Genomic DNA, 21113 nt, shown 5'->3' with positions numbered 1-21113 from the left:
ATTTGCTCATTGTCGCCCCGTGGGATGAGTGCACGTTCCCGACACTTAATCAGTGTTACTTTCTGCTCGAGCATTCATCATACTGACTGCAAGCAGGCGGAGGTTCCGGATTGAGGAGTCACTGGGGTAGCTGCACACTGTGACCATGTTTCACATCATTGGCCCCCTCCCCAGGGTGCGCAGCCCGTAAAACGTGAGTTTGGAGGCTGCGTGGCAGCTGCAGCGTCGCGCGAACCACCTCCCCTTCTGGAACTGCTGATTCACGCACAGCCCAAACAGCTCTGGCTGCCAAATGCGTGCTCTTTGAAATAAGTAAACATGATATTTTTCTCCAACAGCCCATTCCTTTTAATTATGATTCGTAAATGGGCCAGATTGCACAGATCTTGTTTTTGCATGATTATGGGGGCCGCATACACAGTGGGCGCCTGGCTTTCGGAGCATGAGTGTTTTTGCAAGGAGGGCACCGAAGATGATCTATGTACTATTGCGCAATAGAAAATCAGTATTTCACTTGTGCATTTGCTATTTGTGAAAATGTGCACATTGTTACATTTGCCGAATATTTCCCCCAATGCACGAAGCCCCACGAGCATATTGGCTCGGGATGTCATGGGTACATTGCACAATACACAGCGCACGCATTCAAGGCACATATTAGTATGAGACCAGCATGATGGTAGGGATTATTATAAACATAGGCTCTGGAAGGCCAGGTTGTAGTTCTGTTGGTCTCACTATTGCAGGACAATTTGATGTGCTTTATATGAGTCGTCTTTTGTAATGTTACGTCCTCATCCTGGCGTTAACCCAATTCCGCCACTCCTCGATTGTCACCCACAAGAGTGTACTCTTCAGGGTGAGTTTGGATTTAGCAAACCTGTGGGATGGGTGCAGAGTAAACCAGTTACACCCATTGCCACAGGGATTGTGAGGTGTGTGTAAGCAACTTTCCTAATACAAAGTTAGAGTGAACTAGTGCAGGCCCATTCCATAGTGTAAGTGGAACAGACCAGGCAGCGTAAAGTGCGTGCGCCGGCCACCAAGGCTGTGTTCAAGTGCAAGTTCACTATTGCAGCAAGCAAGGTCAGTTCTACTCCACCGCAGCAACAGAAGTGACCACACCGCATGGTGCACGGTACCAGCCATCATGTCTGCAAGTCGGTCACTCCAGTACAGAGCTATCATGGAGCGTGGGCTGTCATCTTTATCTTAGAACCAGTGTTGTTCGGGGGGTCGGGGCTGAGAGCAAATGCACCAGGGACACGCAGCCAACCCCCAGAAGACACAGCACATGGGGCCGATCTACTACCTGGAGGTCTGCAGGGAGAGTGAACAGAAAGGTAGAAAGATGCCAACTAGCAGCCCAGAGGTAGAACATCCCCAAATTTGAAGGGTAGCCAGACCTAGTGGACAATGAGGGAGAGCTGCGGAATTTGGCCATAGGTCCAGAGGCAAAAGAACATCCAGTATTCTGAAACATTGCTAGAGGAGTACAAAGAATGAGCTCAGTGTAACGTCGTCTACTGTGCTATCACATCACTGTGCCACAAGGAAATTGATGTAAGGCCTAAAGCAGAAGCCATACGCAAATCATCACCAATGTAACTGGCTAGCCTAGGGGACCCCCCTGGGAGCTCTGGGGGGATGCTGTCAAAGTATACCAGGGGGCAGTAGGTGACAGTCACTACACTGATTACCAAAAGGAAGCAGGTTAATTAAACTGCTTGGTAACTGAAAAGGGTTTATCAAACAGTTTGGGAAATGAAGGTCTGTGCATGTTCAGACACTTGCCAGTCAGAATTCCAGCAGTGGAAGGGCAAAAAGAAGGTCATATTAGCCCATATGACAGTGCATTAGAGATATTGGAAAATTGTTTTGGGAAGAAAATCAATGTAGTGTATGACCATTGCTATTTCTTTTCAAGAGTCAGGCAGGGGGTGTATACATATGTAATGGTGTTGCAACATTGAATGCCCCATGACAATTCAGAGGAGTAACTCACAAGTACATCAGGGACTAATTTATGATGAGAACATGCAATGCAAAAAGTTGGGAAGGCGTCTGGATTTCCAGATATCCAGCCCTGGATAAAGTTATTGAAATGTTTTGTCTTTCTGGAATTCTATGTAATAATTGCTAGACTCATTAAAGGTTTATTTCAGACACACTTCAGGGGGTGAGTCCCTTATTTAGTCTTTTCTTAAACACCTAAACTCAGCCTTTCATCCTTCTGAGGTAGGTAAATGAGTACCAGCACTGGTTGAGTGATATTGTTCTATATAAAGCGCGTAAGTGCTTTATAATAACACATTATCATTTGGCCTTGGATGTCTTCTTGAATTTACAGTAATTTGGTAATATAGGCAATACACACTGATATCAATGTTACAGATGGTGATCCATTCTTGTATGAAATGTATATCACATTATAGTGATATCGTAACCATATCTTTAGTTGTGTACGTAGGAACAATGCTATGTGATGCCCCTTCCTGTTTTATCAAGGGGCAAAATGTTGTGTTCCTTTGCTTCCCATGATGGCACTTTGGGGTTGGGTCAAATGACATCACTTCCTGTGATGTCATCAGAGGTCAAGGGTCATGTGATGTCACTTGTGCTACCCCTGGCATTTTGGTGAAATGACGTCCCTCGCATGGTGCTGTCAATGGTGAAGCCTAAGGATTTTGATGAACCTCAGAGTTGTGGATCAAATCCTTGTAGGTGCATTTCATTGAGCCATTGCTGGACAAGTTATTCTTTATCGGGCGGACTGATGAGGATGAATTCAGTATTGGATAGGTTTAGTTTGAGGTAGGCAGTCAACATTCAGGTGTGCATAATGACCAGGTAATCCCACAGACAAATTATTTCCAGTGGGAGGCGCACCCTTATCTAGGGGTCACCTCCACTCTCCAGCAGGACATAGGAATAAATCAGTAGTTCAAAATCACAAATGTAAGATCAGCCATTCCTCCATGGATCATCCATTCCTCCACGTTCATTCATCCCGCTGCAACCAGATGATTCTGGTTTTGTGGGGACAGTAGACCCTATTCCCTATACCCACGAATCCCTGTGGGTCTGATTTACAAAAATATTTTGAAATGGGAAAGTCCCATTGAAAAATGTTTTGTAAATTAGGCCCTAGGTCTCTCCATGCTGTGGTTCAGTGCACATTTCTGGTGTTGGTGGTTTTTATTGCCCCTTTTTCCACTTCTGTCAAACACTCGTAGACTGTCACTTGTTATGCTACAAAAATATTAGAATAATGCAATATAAGCGTGCAAGTGTAAATGGGAATCTTTTATAAAAAAAAAACTTTCAATACGTTTGAAGGGCGCCCACCTGAGAGAGCACATCAGATGTTCGTGTCTCTGCGCATTACCCCAGGTTCCCATCATCACAGCGAAAGTAACAGTTCAATTCACTATGGCGTTTACCACATTCCAAATGAAGGTCCTTCTCCAAGACTCTGTGAAGTCAGCCTTGTTAACCTTTGTTCTAATAAATGCATCTTTTTGGGCCCCACTATAATGAGATGATAATGTGAATTGTTGGAATCTGGAGTGGAAATGACCTGTGAATTATAGCAGCACAATTCCACTTGTATTTTCCCAAACAACAGTAGATCTTGTGTATAATGATTTATTCATTTATGTAAATTGCTCCGAGCTGTGTCCTCTTAAGTTTCACAGATGGAATTGCATAATGGTGGTTAGGTTGAAAGCATCAGCTATCCTTTTCGTGTAAGTATTTCATTGAAGGTGGGAAAATCTATCTGGCAAGCTGGGGGATTGATATAAAGCAACTGCTAGCTTCCTGAGGTTCCTCCAGCCTAATTGATTATTTGCACAGACCGTGTATCTGTGAAGTTCAGAGCACCCCAGGGAAATAATGTAAAATAGATTAGGAGATTAAACGTGGGAAAATTGGTTTTCTCTGGCTGTATTATTAATCTCTTTCTAAAATGAGTTTTTCATCAAAGCTCGATGCTGAGCTCTCAGACTGTGGATGTCTGATCAATAAGAGAATTCATTCAGAAAAAAAGAGGCGCAGAGAGTGATGTGTGGGATAACTGGCAATGGTTTCAAATTAACGAGCGCATAACATTTCTGTAGCTTTTCTCGTCTGTAATGCAACAGGCAGTCGTAACAAAGGCTGGCTATCATTTGCCCAGCTCAACCAACGTGGAGCCAATCAGAGGCTAAGCTATATTCTCCATTTTCGCACTGGGGCACAACCTATTGTATAATATAATTTAACTTTTAAAACATGCCTGTGATTTTGAAAATGCCAAATAGCTACCAGTGGTTTCTTGGATTGCTTATTTCGTCGTATATAGAAATTGTGTCTGGCTTCAACAAATAACACAGCGACTTTTGATTCAAGCATTGTGTGAACACAATCAACTTGTGCAAGGGAATTGCATTGCGAATGCAAGTGCAAGAAAAATGCAGTCAACTGTCTCCTGTGGAAAAAAGGAAGAATCAGGGAGACACAGAGGAGTTGTAGACTTTACGAATGTGCGCCTTGCTATGCAACTCAATTAATGCTGTTAATACGTCAAAGCAGACCTGTTCTACTATATAGTGTTTAACCTAATGCGCAGACCTGTTCTACTATATAGTGTTTAACCGAATGCGCAGACCTGCTCTACTATATAGTGTTTAACCTAATGCGCAGACCTGCTCTACTATATAGTGTTTAACCTAATGCGCAGACCTGCTCTACTATATAGTGTTTAACCTAATGCGCAGACCTGCTCTACTATATAGTGTTTAACCTAATGCGCAGACCTGCTCTAGTATATAATGTTTAACCTAATGCGCAGACCTGCTCTACTATATAGTGTTTAACCTAATGCGCAGACCTGCTCTACTATATAGTGTTTAACCTAATGCGCAGACCTGCTCTACTATATAGTGTTTAACCTAATGCGCAGACCTGCTCTACTATATAGTGTTTAACCTAATGCGCAGACCTGCTCTACTATATAGTGTTTAACCTAATGCGCAGACCTGCTCTACTATATAGTGTTTAACCTAATGCGCAGACCTGCTCTACTATATAGTGTTTAACCTAATGCGCAGACCTGTTCTACTATATAGTGTTTAACCTAATGCGCAGACCTGTTCTACTATATAGTGTTTAACCTAATGCGCAGACCTGTTGTTTCCCAAAAAAAACGTGCGCTCTTAATAAAAGGTGCACATCAGTAACATGTGAAAATCTCGCATGGAAACATTGCTCACAAAAAACACCTTATGAATATGGCCAGATAAAAAAATATATTGATAAGTGTGGGCAAAGAGCCAAAAATGTAAACAAATAAGAGAAGGTATGGAGATGACGGGGGTAGAAGGAAGAAGGCTGGGAGTATGCAGCACCCCCCAACCCCCAAGAATGGCCAAATTCGGGTGATGTCTTTGACAAAGGCCAGTACCCCATCGAACTAATGTGTGTCAAAGAAGTGGCTGCAGACTGTATCCCTGTGAGTGTAACCTGAGCAAGGACACAGGTGAGGGCTATATTGTTGGGACTGAGTTTGGCCTGAGAAGCGGATGAACGCTGCATCAGTGAGACGGTCTTCTGCTTAGAATACCTGCATAAGACGTGTATTCCCGTGAGAAAAGGGACATTGACACTTTGCTTGTCCCATTCTGACGGTTATTTTAGATCATTTCAAGAGAGGAATTTCCTTCCAGTCATGTTGTTGGCTCTTCAGAGGTTTTGGACTAAAACACTCATGATCTCTCGCATTTGACTATTTAAAAAGGGATGATGAGTTTGTTGACCAAAGTATATGGACAGCCAAAGGTTTTAGACACAGGAACCCCTAGACCCAATCAGTCTTTATCCCAATTTATATGTGAATAAATTAAGTCTGAATACGTATCACAAATTTTGTTGATCTACCACAGCACCTCTATATTGTAAAGTGTATTTCACCGTAATGGTGCCCTTATTTTATATCTTATAACATCTCTGAACTACAAACATTTCTATTTCAGAAAATATTTTCTTTTTACTATGGCTGCATGCTGGGACAGGGCCACCTTGACGTGGTATAGTAACATGGCTGCATGCTGGGACAGGGCCACCTTGACGTGGTATAGTAACATGGCTGCATGCTGGGACAGGGCCACCTTGACGTAGTATAGTAACATGGCTGCATGCTGGGACAGGGCCACCTTGACGTGGTATAGTAACATGGCTGCATGCTGGGACAGGGCCACCTTGACGTGGTATAGTAACATGGCTGCATGCTGGGACGGGGCCACCTTGACGTGGTATAGTAACATGGCTGCATGCTGGGACAGGGCCACCTTGACAGGGTATATTAACATGGCTGCATGTTGGGGCAGGTCCACCTTGACGTGGTATAGTAACATGGCTGCATGCTGGGAAAGGGCCTCCTTGACGTGGTATAGTAACATGGCTACATGCTGGGACAGGGCCACCTTGACGTGGTATAGTAACATGGCTGCATGCTGGGACAGGGCCACCTTGACGGGGTATAGTAACATGGCTGCATGCTGGGACAGAAACATGGCTGCATGCTGGGACAGGGCCACCTTGACGTGGTATAGTAACATGGCTGCCTGCTGGGACAGGGCCACCTTGACGTGGTATAGTAACATGGCTGCATGCTGGGACAGGGCCACCTTGACGTGGTATAGTAACATGGCTGCATGCTGGGACGGGGCCACCTTGACGTGGTATAGTAACATGGCTGCATGCTGGGACAGGGCCACCTTGACGTGGTATAGTAACATGGCTGCATGCTGGGACAGGGCCACCTTGACAGGGTATATTAACATGGCTGCATGTTGGGGCAGGTCCACCTTGACGCGGTATAGTAACATGGCTGCATGCTGGGAAAGGGCCTCCTTGACGTGGTATAGTAACATGGCTACATGCTGGGACAGGGCCACCTTGACGGGGTATAGTAACATGGCTGCATGCTGGGACAGGAACATGGCTGCATGCTGGGACAGGGCCACCTTGACGGGGTATAGCAAAATATCCCAGGGCAGCCACTTGTGTCTTCTTGTGATTTCATGCACACACAAAGTACCCATAGTTGGTAGTGTGAGGGAGGACAGAAGAGTCACATCTGGACACTCTACTGCTGGGCAGTACTGCATAACAGGTTGTATGATTTTCTGTTATAAGTGCAGGACTACCAGTGCCAAATGCAAACACAAATTATTGACTATCTTCCCTCAAAACAATAATCAGGGTTTGCTGAAAATGCAAAGAGCTGAGTAGGTTGCACAAAGAATTACTATATTTAATAATGGGTAGAGGAAAAATAATAGGAGATAACTTTTGGGCAAGATCAAATCCAAAGCTCCAGCAGATTTTTTCGTCACGGGTGTGTGTTCTAACCTGTCGCGCGACCAACACCATGCCAGAATTGTGTGCCTGGGCACATATGTTACTTTCTGCTCAAGATGCCTGGGCACATTGAGGACAGAGCATGCCTGTGCACGCATGATGGTCCTGTCGGGCGAATTTTGTTGAATGGCAATTCAAACGATACATTGCCTCACCGAGCTATATCAGCCTCATATTTGGGATGTTGTGGTAAGGAATAGTGGCAATATGTGACCACAATCTTTCAGACCACAACCTTACGGACGAAGAAGCAGCCGTCCTCGGCAAAGGCCTTTCATATGTACCCACCAACCCCACCAACTGGTTCACATTGGAAAACGATCTCCAAAGCTTTTTTCGGAAAATCCGGCTGAAAACATTCTTCCAAGACTCCGAGCCGCCCATCATGGAAGAGAGCACAGGACTGAAACCCAAATCCACTTTCTGTCCTAGTGACAATGATACTAAACCAGCCCTCATTAGTTTTGAGAAATGTGTCATACAGGAGATTAAGAAACTGCAGAAGAAACAAAGGCCTCTACGGCACAACCTCTCTAATGGCGAACAACAAGCTCTTAGGCAGTTGTCATTGAATAACAACATTGTCATCAAGACAGCTGATAAAGGCGGAGATATAGTGATACAAAGTCTGAGTCAATACAAGGGGATGGTCGCTATACTTCTAGAAGACGGGAATAACTATAGAAAATTGAGTCAAGACCCCACCCAGTCCATCCAACGGGAAATTTCTACCAGTACCAGCTATGCTTGAGAACAAGACTGGATCACAGAGGATGAAGAAACATTCCTCAACACCTCCGAGGGAAGAACCCCGGCATTTTATGCACTCCCAAAGATCCACAAGGTCGCCACCAACCCACCCGGGAGACCCATCGTTTCTGGGTGCGGTTCCATTTTGGAACCCTTATGTAAATTTAAAGACTTTTTTCTCAAGCCCCTCTACCAACTGACACCGACATACTTGAAATACACCATGTCTACTATCAACATCTTTGAAAATCTTCCATTTGACAATAACCATGACACTCTTGTCAGGCTGGATATCAAAGCACTCTACACGAGCATTCCCCAGACAGCAGCCCTGGAGTGTATAAGACACCACCTCACTCACAATATGGAGCAAAGCAGAGTACCTGTTAACTTCATTCTTGAGCTCTTGGAAATTGCATTGACAAAAAACTTTTTCACCTTTGATGAAACATTCTATTTTCAGATCAGTGGCACCGCCATGGGGGCAGCATTTGCCCCCAGTCTCGCCATCATCTTCATGGCAGAGTATGAAGCCTCTTTTGTGCTGAACCAACAGAACCCATTTTTTGACAAAATCCTAAATTGGTACAGATACATAGATGACATTCTGTTTGTCTGGAAAGGAACCATACCAGAGCTCACTAAATTCCACACATGGTTGAACACTCATGCAGCAGAAATTCAATTTACTCTGAACAACAGCCAAACAGCCATTAACTTTCTGGACTTAACAATTACTACAGACGACAACAGGCTTCAATGCACACTGTATGGGAAAGAAACCAACCGCAATACAATGTTTCACTTCAACAGCAGCCAGCCACAAAGTCTGAGAACTAATTTACCATTTGGCCAATTTCTTATAGTACGCAGGAACTGTTCTGAAACTCAACAATACCATCAGCATGCATCACACCTTGAATGCAAACTCTTGGCACGCGGCTACCCTAGAAAATTGGTCAAGAACACAAGCAAAAGAGTCCTGTGTAACCCAAGGGAAACATTGCTCCAACCCAAGAACCAGGGCACACCAGAAGACCGCATCACCTGTGTGACCACTTTCGGACCAGATACTAACAGTATCAAAGAAATCATTAAATAATTCTGGCCCCTTGTCCACCAAAACCTCCCTGACGAACCGATAGCCAGGATGGCACTTAAAAGGTCGAAAAAACTCAGTGAATGGCTCACACATGCTCGCCTGCCCAAGAAGCCTATCAGAACTGGGTTGTGGGACCTCAGAACACCAACAGGCCACCACCCTTGCGGCAACTGTACAGCCTGCAAATATACGAGCAAAACTAAATCCTTCAAAATTGAAGATAAGGAATGGTCCCTCCGACAATTTACCAACTGCAAAAAACCAAATGTGATATACGCCATAGAGTGCCCATGTGGTCTATGGTATGTAGGCCAAACTACAAGACCGGTACATAAACGCATTGGGGAACATCGCTCCAAAATAAGATGCCGTTCTACCACAGCTCCTTTGGTCTCCCATTTCTTGGAATTTAAACACACACAAGATCAGCTGAAATGGTGGGTCCTTGACAAAATCCAATACACCTCTAACATCAAAAATGCCTTAAATTACAAAGAGGCTTGGTGGATTTTTAAATTGCAGACAATTGAACACAGACTTTTTGAAGCCTCCGCTCCTGAAAATTACCACCATAACTGAAGCCCTTGCCACACCGTTGTCCCACTTTTTAGCAGGGTAGGCTCAACATGCCAGATTTCCACAAGAACCTTAGCCCAGTGACCTTGACCACCCTTTACCCCGGGACACCATAGACAGATCGTCCACAGGGATCCACTGGATCCACATTTTATGGCACGATTCATAGACACAGGCCCTCACTTACCAATACCCTGTCTATCAGGCATGGCCTTTAAGGACTCCAATCTCTCAAGTTCCATCACAGTGGCTGCACCACGCGGTATTACCAGCCGTTCTTGCTGTTCTACCCCAAGGCTGGCACTACACGCAGTTGCGCGACTCCCAGCGCCAACACACTCCCCTTGGCACATGTGCGAGGGGAGTAGCGTCTCTGTATTAGGGATAACACACAGTGCCCCCGAGCTGCAACACTAACTCCCAGTGCATGCGTTCAGCTGGGCGCCTCCCCTTCACTGTTGCAGTCACTGCTCTACATAACATGCGCAGAGCAGACACCACACTGTCCAGCAAGATCCAGCCCGGACACAACCGCGCACACAGCAGCAGCGATTCATCTTGCTCCGTTCACGAGTCTTTCGCAGGTAGGCACCAGATCGCAGCAGACTTCCCCCGGGCTGCATCTTTCATCAAAGCTGCCCGGCTCCGCCATGGAGCGCCCTTTTAATTGATGCCCGTCTGCTTCCTTTAGATGCACCGCGTAACTAACGTACCAGCCGCATCTGCTCTGGATTAACTACGGTCCCCACAGCTACACGGATTCACCTCCGGTGCAGCCACACAACAACAGCCAGCCCCCATGCTGGGCTAGAACTGACAGATATGCTTCACTATTTATACCACTAGCTTTGTGTCTGCTACCCACCAGATCCTATACTAAGCAGCACCCTCAGACTTCTCTTTCTTCTCTGGTATGCTAGTTTTTCAGCCCTTCCAGCGGACACCACTGCTGACTACAGCCGCTATCCAGAATGCCTTAACAAGGCGCTGCACATATTCAGCCACTGGATCCTATTCACTATGGCCCAGCCCAAGTTTGTTCCATACCCTAACCTACTCTTCCCAGCCTGGACATACCTAAGGTCAGTCTTTTTAATCCCTTCTATACCAGAACACACATCTACATATGTTTCTGAGTCTTTTCTTTTAACTGTTGACCCAATATTACTTGCCGTGAATGCAATCTTACGAGCATGTCCTATATCTAAAACAGGTCATTTTTCTTCTCTTCTCTTACACATTATTTTAGGCTATCACAATCCTTTTGGCCCAGAAGAAGGCTGTTCATTCTAAAGCCGAAACGTCACTGTAGCAGGCCTCTACCTGCCTCCAGTCAAACATCAGGGATTTTTATTTCCCGATGTAGACCAAGGATTGGCCATCACCCCACTAATGTGCAAGATTTCACCACAAATAACAGAACTTGGCTTTACTACCCAAACCAAAAGAGTTAGGCTCTGTACTCTTTTAGAAATGAAGCATTTGAGATGTGTTTTTTTTGCCTAACTACAATGTCTTGTATACAGTTACCAAATGGCACTTACAGAACAAAATGTACTGAATTTTGGGTATAATTTTCGTTTGGTATAATTGCATTATAATCCACTGTGATAACAATGGTTGCACTACAGACCAGTCAAGTTCTGTTAGAAGACTACAGCATCAGCATAAGTGCTTATGATCACTCTTTTGTCTTTGGTTCAAACATTAAGAACCGATTGCTTTTCAGACAGATTTCTATGAAGAAACATCCTCCGAGCAAATGTATCATTGTTTTTTCACTCCTTATTCCAGAACCTATGTTTTGTCTCAGATGTGGGTAAACTTGGTTCTAAACATTGTCTACTTTCCTTGATTACACTCAATGACAATGATCTTTTCTTGTTTAAATATGATGTTGATTTGATTTTCATTTATATTACATGTAAATAAACACATGTCCCCTGAATTAAGGGGTTTATAACAGTTGTTATGATTTATTCAAACATTTTCTGCTTTTTCTTAGAAATGTGAGTCTAATTTCTTACACTTGCATGTTGGGAATAGGGTGATTACTCTTAACATCATTACAATTCCCTATAACAATAGAACATTCCAAAATCTGAGAATGGCTTAACTTTTTCGGCGGTTAACACCCCCAGAGTTATACCCAATATGTGCCAATTGAACACCAGTTGAAGGCAAGAAAAAAGAGCAACATGGCCCATATTGGAAGCAAGCGTTAAAGAATGGAGAATGAATGTTCTTGAAACAGTCACAGTACTTTTTTATTGGAGTGCATCTATGGTGCTAGTAGCAACTAGAGACAGAGGCCTATGTTAAATGAAACAGGATTTTGGTGGTGGGGGCCAACGCTCTAAGATGCATCATCTTTTCAACTACATCCGTAATAAGTCAGTGGTTAATTTGTACGCATCCAGTTTTGGAAAACCCCGGACTTCCAGATAGGCTGGAATGGCTGGGCAGAATCTGAGTGTTACCTGGAGGTTTATAGTCATTTGGTCGAAAACAAAAATGTCGAATGTCATAATGTTGAGAAAAAAAAATGTTGAAAAAAAAAAGTTTTCTATTTTTTCAATACGTTTTTTTTTCGAAATGGGGGGTTCCCCCCAACCCCCCTTATTTTTATTTATTTTTTATTTTACCCATTTTATATACTTACCAAAACCAAAAAATACATATAAATAAAAAAATAATAGATTCGACTTTTTTTTTCGACATTTTTTTTTCAACATTTTTGTCATTCGACTTTTTATTTTCGACATTATGACTGCACACCTTACCTGGAATGACAGAAAGGTCTAGAACGCCACATGTCACAATAAGCCTAACACATAAAGGTTTTTTGCCTTATTCGTACTGGTATACAAAGGCAACTGACTGTCTCCAGATTGCCCTCCAGGACAGGCATAGGTGGGATTTATCATGGACACTTCCGGTATTATTTCAATACAATAAGTAGTCGCCACACAATCTGCTGTAAGATATTTAGGGTGGATGACCTTCTCAATGAAGATCAAGGATTGTGTTCTACATGGTGACCCCACTGGATTATGTAAGAGGTGTTTTGCACAACTTAAAAATTGTTACACGTTACTTGTGGCACGCCTTCAGCCACCGCCCTCTGTTCCCCAACAGCAGGGGCGCCAAGTGCGCAGTTGCTACGGGGCCCGGGCATTCCACAGTAAACAATATTTTCACGAAAGTCCCTATTCTTAGAATGGGACGTTTTGGGGTTTTTTTGCCGCCAGCTCCTCCCAGGACCCCCTGGGAAAACCAAAATTCGGCGTCCAGGCCCAACAATACTTTCTGTGCTGGCATATAAATTTCAGGCGGACAATAAAACAACACATCCCAGAACGCATGTTTCTGTAGGTTGGAAATCCAGGGTAGATCAAGGCGTCACTTATGACATTTTGCAAGTTTGCATTCATCTTATTAGAATTCAAGTGGTGGAACAATCTCCAAGAGACTTCCTCCCCGCATGCTCATGGAGTGTATGGCAACAGAAGAGATGTGTGTCCTGCTTTTCAGAGAAGGCAACGTAACTCAAATTATAATGTGAACTTGTATTCACAGCAGGGTTTTTTTCAGATTACTTACGGACAACTCCTGACAGCAAGTGTGTCACATGGGTCTGCTTCAGCTATGCAACCGGAAGTCAAACAGGCTCACAGCAGGAAGGAAAGACCAGAAACGTAGAGCATGTAAAGTTGATTGGCTGCTGCAGCGTGCAGTATGTTCGCTTCTGTTGCCCCCTGATTGGATGACCTTTGTAGTGGGTGAGGCAACAGAGGCAGAGCCTTCAGAGAGCACAAGCATCTCATTAATCAATATTCTGTTTCCCCTGTCAGGTTCGTGCCCCGGGAAGCACATGTCCTGTCCAAGTAAAGGCACTAGTTTAATCAGGTGTTTCTGACATGCCTCTACCTGCCGAGGCACCCATTAACAGCACGCATCAATAATGCTTGTTTTGCACTTAGGCAATTGCTGCATATTTATGAGTAACACACTTGTCCCACCCCAAATTACAAAAGAAGTTCCGGTGCTCAGCCCTGCCTCCAAAATATCTCCTGGTCACTAGTAAATACTGGCACAAATTTAGCACTGGTAACACGTGATCTCAGTATTGTCCTTCCCGGGGAAACCTCCTGAACATTCATAACCTCTTCCTAAAGATCTTTCAGTCATTCTCACTCCCCACTACCTGTCCATCACCGATTTCTAACCCTCTCCCTTGTCAGTTTGGTTGCCTCATGAGTTGCCCTGTAATAACTTCCAGGAACGCCATGAGAGCCAAGGTGGGAGGGTCACATGTGTGCTGTTCCTGTGGTTAAGTTTAGGGTGTGGCACCAACCCTGACATTGACAATGAACACACAGTCTGATAGAAGATATTATTTTCTAGGTTATTTTGTTTGCTGAAGTTTGCATTTCTTGTTTCTACTTTTGAGTAGGAGGGTAGTACCTTGATCCCCTTTCTGGATGTGTTACTGAGAAGCAATGTGAGTTGCTCATTACCTAAATCAGTATTGGAATGGTAGGTAATTGGAAACATGGAATAGGTCATTATAGTTAAGGCTTCCAGTTTTCCGTTTTGACTAATTTTTACACATAAAAACAGATGGAAATCAATCTGCGTTGTCTGTATTCATTTAAAAATGGAAAAAAATTGAAAAACAGGTCTTTGTCTGGTTCTCTATGATGTCACTCGTACATTGCAGGCCAATCAAATTGCAGTTTGGCAACATGGAGAGTGCAGAATTTGCATACAAATAGCATTAGAGTTCTTCAAATTGCTGACAGCATATATTTTAAGGCAGCAGAAGTCACAGGAGCAACCATTTGTTGTTATAGAAAAATTTGAGCTAGCATTTTGTCCAATATGGCTGCATGTGTGCTTTAATAAATGCATTTTTTTAATTAGAATAAATTCAGAAAGATACGAGTCGCAAACTATCTTTTTATATGACAAAAAATAAATGTGGATTAATACAGAAAAAAGCACCAGAAATGAATATGGATAAATACAGACGGAAACGGCAGAAAAATAAATACCACAAAACCGGAAGCCTTAATTGTAATACAGAATAATGTATCACATCTTCATTAGTTACAAAATCTACTGTTATTATACAGTCTGCTATTCACAGAGATAGGGATTAGAGAAAGGTGTTGGTGGTGTTGAGGGCAGAGTCCAGGGATCACTCAAGGGTGATTGTTGTATTGTCGTTAATGCCTGCGGGCACAGAGTTCCGCTGTTGAGGAAAAGGAGGTAAGAGCTGTTAGTAAGAAAGTCCAAAGAAAGATTGCTTCTGATTTTTAGGAGTTAAGGATCAGTCATGATGAATTAAGGAAAGGCACTTGGTGATGCAACAGGATGGTTCTGAGTAATGGGGTCGGGCGTGTAATTATCATCAATAAATAATATTGGAAGCCAAGGTGGGGATGAATTTGATAAGAGTATAGGTGTATAAAAGAGTGCTTCCTATAAATCTTTGCATTTCTTGTTTTTATAAGCACGGAAAATGCTTTGTTGTGTGTATGCATGAATTACATGATTGATCTGCCTATCTGGCTATGACAATTCTTTTTTTTACATAAATCAATCTGTGTTTGTAAGTGTATTACTTCATTGTCAGGCAAGTGCCTTGGAGCTAAAAAGTATTAATGTAGCATTAATTGCCACCTTTGCAGGCAGGCATGTCAGGTAACTGCCTGCCTACTCAGGCCATGTATGACTCGAGGGATAAAAGAGCCACATCATGGGATTAGCGCTGTTACAATTCAACCCCACCGCAAAAACGTGGAACTTAAGCCTACTTATGCATGTTTCATGGACACTAAGTGTGCAATAGTAATGTTAAAAAAGTATCCTTTGGTGAAGGGACATGCGCTGCCATGCACACATTCATCAAAGGGAAGGTTTGTTGTGAAGAGGGGCACCATGGACATATGAGTGGGACTCAGTGTCTAGTTCCTTTTTGCTATTGATAACGGCATGGAGGAGTTTGGCCGGTAACATGGTGGAGACCAGATACGGTGAGTTAGGGCAGCAAGAGTGAGTGGGGAACATATAGGAAGTTAGGGAGATTCAGATGGAGATGAAGTAGCAGAGTCAGAGTGAGCAGAGGACAATTGTACCCATTGCACAGTGGAGCAGCCAGCTCCTGCCGAAAAGCAGGCTTATATTGCCAGTTCACAGTGTCATATCTCTTGTGGATTCAATGGTAGATATTGCTAAGGTGCATCCGATACTTTAACACCCGCTAATATACAATCCCACCCTGCAATTCTGGGACAAGACACAGGCTGTATTTGAAGCTAAAACCTAAATCTATTTAAGTTAAAGAGCACCAAAGGTGATCTTCAAGCTGTATGCTGGGGAAGTCAGCACAATAAAATATATGTGTGTATTGATAGGAGGTTTACAGAAATAAGAATTGGCCTGCCTGTGGCCATATCACTAACAAACCTTGCATACACGCAGTCACACAATAGATCAATTCATGTTAGTTTTAAATATTTCTACATCTAAATGATACTTTACAATTCACATTTCGGTATACACCGCTTATCGGCCAGGATAGTGTATATCCACACTACACATGTTCTACTTGAACCATTTAGCAGTTTTTTTCCGCAGTCTCAAAACGAATAATGGTATCAGCACGATGTCACATGGAAAGATGCTTTTGCTATATATTTCCCACCAGCAATATGTTGCCTTATGCAATGAGGTGTGGTTGTTTCTATTTAGCCTCTGCATGTAAATTAAATATTAGTTCTGGTGAGCTGTGTTATAAATTCAGAACGCACAGAAATGCCGATTTATCTACTCTATGTATACACTGAAGATTCTGACTTTCTGAAAGGACAACTAGGCCCGTCTAATTCTCTTGGATGATTTGGGTGCATCTAATTTAGGGGTCTCTCGCATCAACACAAGGCCATTGGTGAAATATTACTGTTCATTTGGAAGTGAATCCTTTCACTGGAAATGGAAATGCTAAACTCCTTTTCACCACCATTTCTCTTTTAATCATCTATGGCTTCCACAGTTGTTGATTTGTAGTTTCTCTATCAGGCTATGATGCGTGTGCATCAGTTCACTGCCTCAATTGCTGCCTATAACTGTGAAAATGCTCTAGGTCCAGTTTATATAGCTAATATTTACAAATGCTGCTTTCAGTTTTACACTACACACACAGCACAGAGAAAGTCAAAACTGTAATGTGTTCTTATCTAAATGTAATCTCGCGCAGCTCTGAATACAGTGCAATCAGTATATAAGTCACACTAACAAGCTACAATATCCTGTTGCTATTCGGTTGGTAATAGTTTATCAGCCAAAATGCTATGCGTTCTATAAATCAGATTTCATTTGGCTTCAAATAAAGTGAGAAAGTAATATTACATTTTCACACTAACATGTTAAAGTACTCTATTTGAAATGACTTTCCCATAGTTGTGTGAGAGACGTGAAGGTGTCTCCCTAGCTAGTCCCTGGAGATCTGTCATCCAGGTGGCCAGGACACGGATGTCGCTATTGGATCGAGTTCCTGGGGGTAGACAAGTGAGGGAAGATCACCTGGACGGGGGGTCATCGGGGAGTGGGAGCGGGTTACTGACAGTTGAGATGCGGTATCCCCCTTTAACACATTTCCCCCATCCTCTCACGTAGAACATTTCAAACCACTTCCGCCTTTCTAACTTTAACACTTTCGCACAACACAAAACACAACAGACTAACACCAGAGCTGTTTACCTGACATGTCCCAATACAAGTGTCAGGCAAAGTCAGGCTGTTGCTCAGAATCACACACACCTGACAGCCCTTCCCCACAGGGATAAAAGGTGGAGCCAGAGATCACAGTACGAGCAAGGCGAGTATGGCAGACAGCACAATGAGACAGCTAAACAGGCGCAGCAATTGAAGAGAAGGAGAACGGCGGCAGGAATCGAGAGGGTTGCGAGGAAAGGAGTGACCTTGCCCCTTTTGTCCCAGACCTGCGGAACCTTTGTGAAAGAGAGCCTAAGACCGTGAACAATAGCACAGGTGTCTTGCAGCAGATGTCAACGGTACACAGGGCAAGCCTACGCCGATAAGCAGGAGCGAGGGAAACGCCCGCGCCCGTGGTACTAGCCTTGTCTCCAGAAGAGAAACGCCAAGTGGTCCATCACAGCCGGTGAGTCGAGGGGAGAACTGATAAGAACCGGACTGTGTTGAGTGAGAATGTGGCATGTTTGAGCCATGTTCAAGGAACTCTGAATGAACTGTAAAACATGTGTAGGCGAGACCATCTGCAGAGGGAAACCGGCACTATGTGAGTGCTAACTGAAGAGACTCTGGTCAAGCCCCATATGAGAGAAACTACAGATACCAGAAGGCCATAGGAGGGCCAGCGAAATAGGTCAAAGTGCTCATACAAAGGGTCAAGAAAAATCCCTGTACAATCGAAAGACTTTGATCTATAAACTAAGTACAAGAAAGGAAAGTGAATCCTGCAGTAAGAATAAGCCAGGGAAATGAATTCCAAGAGGGGCAAAGTCTAAAGTCCCCAGAAACGGTGGGTTGGGGACCGTGAAAAAGACATTAAGATTTGTGGAATATGAGATAAGAAGGATCAGTGCCCAGAAGAGGGGAACCCAGGGGCAAACCCATCACCCAGCAAACTTTTCATTTGTTAAAGGAACTTTTGTTTTTGTTGTTTGAACACATCAAACCCAAAGGCAAGAGACTTTCAGAGGAAATGAGACTTAGCTATCAACTTTTCTGAGAGCTACTGTTGGAACTGTTGTCTCGTTCTGGAGAAGCCTGAGACTGCACTGTGCTCCAAGCTCCCATTTTACCCCGTGTCCAAAACGTTGGGAAGGGAGACAGAGGCTACCATATCCTGACATATTCTTTGAGAACACTTGGTTCTTTTCTTGAGAACTATCCCATAGCCCGTTTTGTCTTAGTTGTGAGGTTTGGCAATAGATTTCTTAGTATAGGCCCTTTTTATTTTGACACAACTCCACTAGGACTCTCTTAGTTTTCATTTGATGGCTGACACTTGCTCCCATCTTAGATATAGGTTTAGATTAGGTGCTTTTTCCAACCTGCATACCCATTCATTCTTCAATAAATACCCTTGAGCGAACAGTGATCACTTCTGTCTGTCTTGTTGTCACCATGAGTTCCTCACAGTGGCAATTACCTCCCCAGTCTGCCCACTCCTGGGGCTTAGCGGAGAAATAGTTCTAGAAGGCCTATCTAATTACATTGAGGAATTGTCATACTCAGTTTTGAATAATTAGTTATGACATCGAGCCATCAAGGACCCAAAAGAGTTTCGAGGGACTCTCCAATTAGTTGGCCAACTTGTGGTCTCGTTCTACCTCTTGGAAACTAGGTCTACCTCAAGTGAAATCTGTTTCAGGCTACCTCATGGATAAGACTCATTTCATCTCCAGATATTATTCAAGGTCAGTACACATCCTTTTATACAGATATTTTCCACTTTTTGGCAGCTTTCAAAATATCCTCATTCCCTGTGTGTTTACACTTATATAATGGGAAATATTCCCTCACTATGCCATCATGAGATCACACTTTTTGATTGATGAAATCCCATTGACTTGCCTAACAGTCTGACACTCCCAGGGAATGCACCTCATAATTTTAATAGGTTGATCATATTTCTGAATTTGTGACTGGTTGTGTTCTGAACACTTCGGACAATTTTGACCTTAAAATCCTATTTCTTCCATATTTCATCATAGCAATCTGACATAACGATGAAATATGAATTTCTGTATTCCACAATCCTCACAGGTTCAGGGACATGTGATATGATTGTATGCAATGAAACGTGATTTAGTTGTTAATGATTTATCATTTCATATCTTTTTAATAAATCTACAGATATTGTGTTTCGAATAATTTTGTAGAAGAGAATATCATGCTTGCAAAACACCTTTTCTTTTGATTTTATTTATTTATTTATTTATTGATTAGATATACATCTAGTCGATAGGCTTTGTATAACACATAGACAGACAACACAAATACACAAAATCTAAAAACATATTACATTTCCAATATATCCTATACAAAACATTTTAAAATTGCCACAATCTTCAGATAAAAAACAACAATAAAATATATCAGATTAATACAATTTCCTCTCATAAAAATCATCCATTGATCGGATATATCAGTCATCATAGTGCCATTATTGTAGGATTTAAAACACGTGGTTTGCAATTCATTTAGCCTTTCACAACACATAATAAGATGGTGGAGGGACTCAACAACATTAACTCCAGATAGAAGACAATACTTTGACGTATGTGGAAACCCCATTTTGACACAATTAGATAAGTGCGAAAGGTACCTGTATTGGGATAGGCTATAATGTATTGAGGAGACAAAACTCTACTCAAGTACTCATCTAAAAACCAGCCACTGAACCTTTTAGATGCTAAATTTACTGTGTTAATTTCATGGCAATAGTCATGAACTTTTTTCTTAAGTCTCATTTTGAAGGCTATTAGAGACGAAGTTCCTGGGACAGACCCATCTGACCATGTGCGATGGAGCCTTTGGATGGTGCCGATAGTACCAATCAGCACATTACCTTCAAGACTAAGATATGCTTTAACATATGGCACAAAGATTGTATCAGTGGAAGGTGTCACAGCTTTCTCATACAACAAAACGCATTGGCAAATATATGCATACAAATAACTTTGGATGTTAAATTCCAAGTATAGGTATTCAACACTCACATTTTGGGGTAAACGCAAATCTTTTCTTAAAAGTTTGGATTCAAAAACCACGCCACGTTTGACAAACTTGTGACCCCATATTTCAACAGAATAGAGCAGCATTGATCAAATTTTGGCCAAATAGATATTAAAAACTGCGATGGCAGAAAAACAGCAGTTTCTACCAATGAATACACTCAGAGCATTTGCGGCCACGGTGCATCGGCTTTTGATTGCAGACCACTGCTCATCCCAATTCAACCTTTCATCAATGATAACTCCCAAGTATGTGTATGATTTCACCTATTCTACTTTTTTGAGGGCTAAGTTCCACAGGTATTTCTTAGTTCTACATTTATTTGAAAAGACCATTATCTTACTCTTGTCAATATTAATGCTCAATCCATTCTCAGAGGAGTAAGTGACCAGGGAGTCAAGCATATGCCGGAGACCCGCTGGAGTATAATCCAATAGCAGCAGGTCGTCACCATAGGCAAGCCAACCAATAGTTACTCCATTTACCCTCA

At 42.9% G+C, this 21113-nt stretch overlaps 1 protein-coding gene across 3 annotated transcripts in view; it reads left to right on the top strand.

The window, feature by feature from the left end:
• The window catches only part of MGAT4C (MGAT4 family member C), a 1956087-nt gene that overhangs the window by 1715248 nt on the left and 219726 nt on the right, over positions 1-21113 (top strand). The window lies entirely within an intron of this gene.

The sequence above is a fragment of the Ambystoma mexicanum genome, chromosome 12 (assembly GCF_040938575.1).
Source record: "Ambystoma mexicanum isolate Mex_15411 chromosome 12, UKY_AmexF1_1, whole genome shotgun sequence".
In the NCBI taxonomy this organism is placed as follows: Eukaryota; Metazoa; Chordata; class Amphibia; order Caudata; family Ambystomatidae; genus Ambystoma; species Ambystoma mexicanum.
The sequence above is the reverse complement of the archived record's forward strand: the minus strand, read 5'-3'. Positions and strand labels throughout refer to the sequence as shown.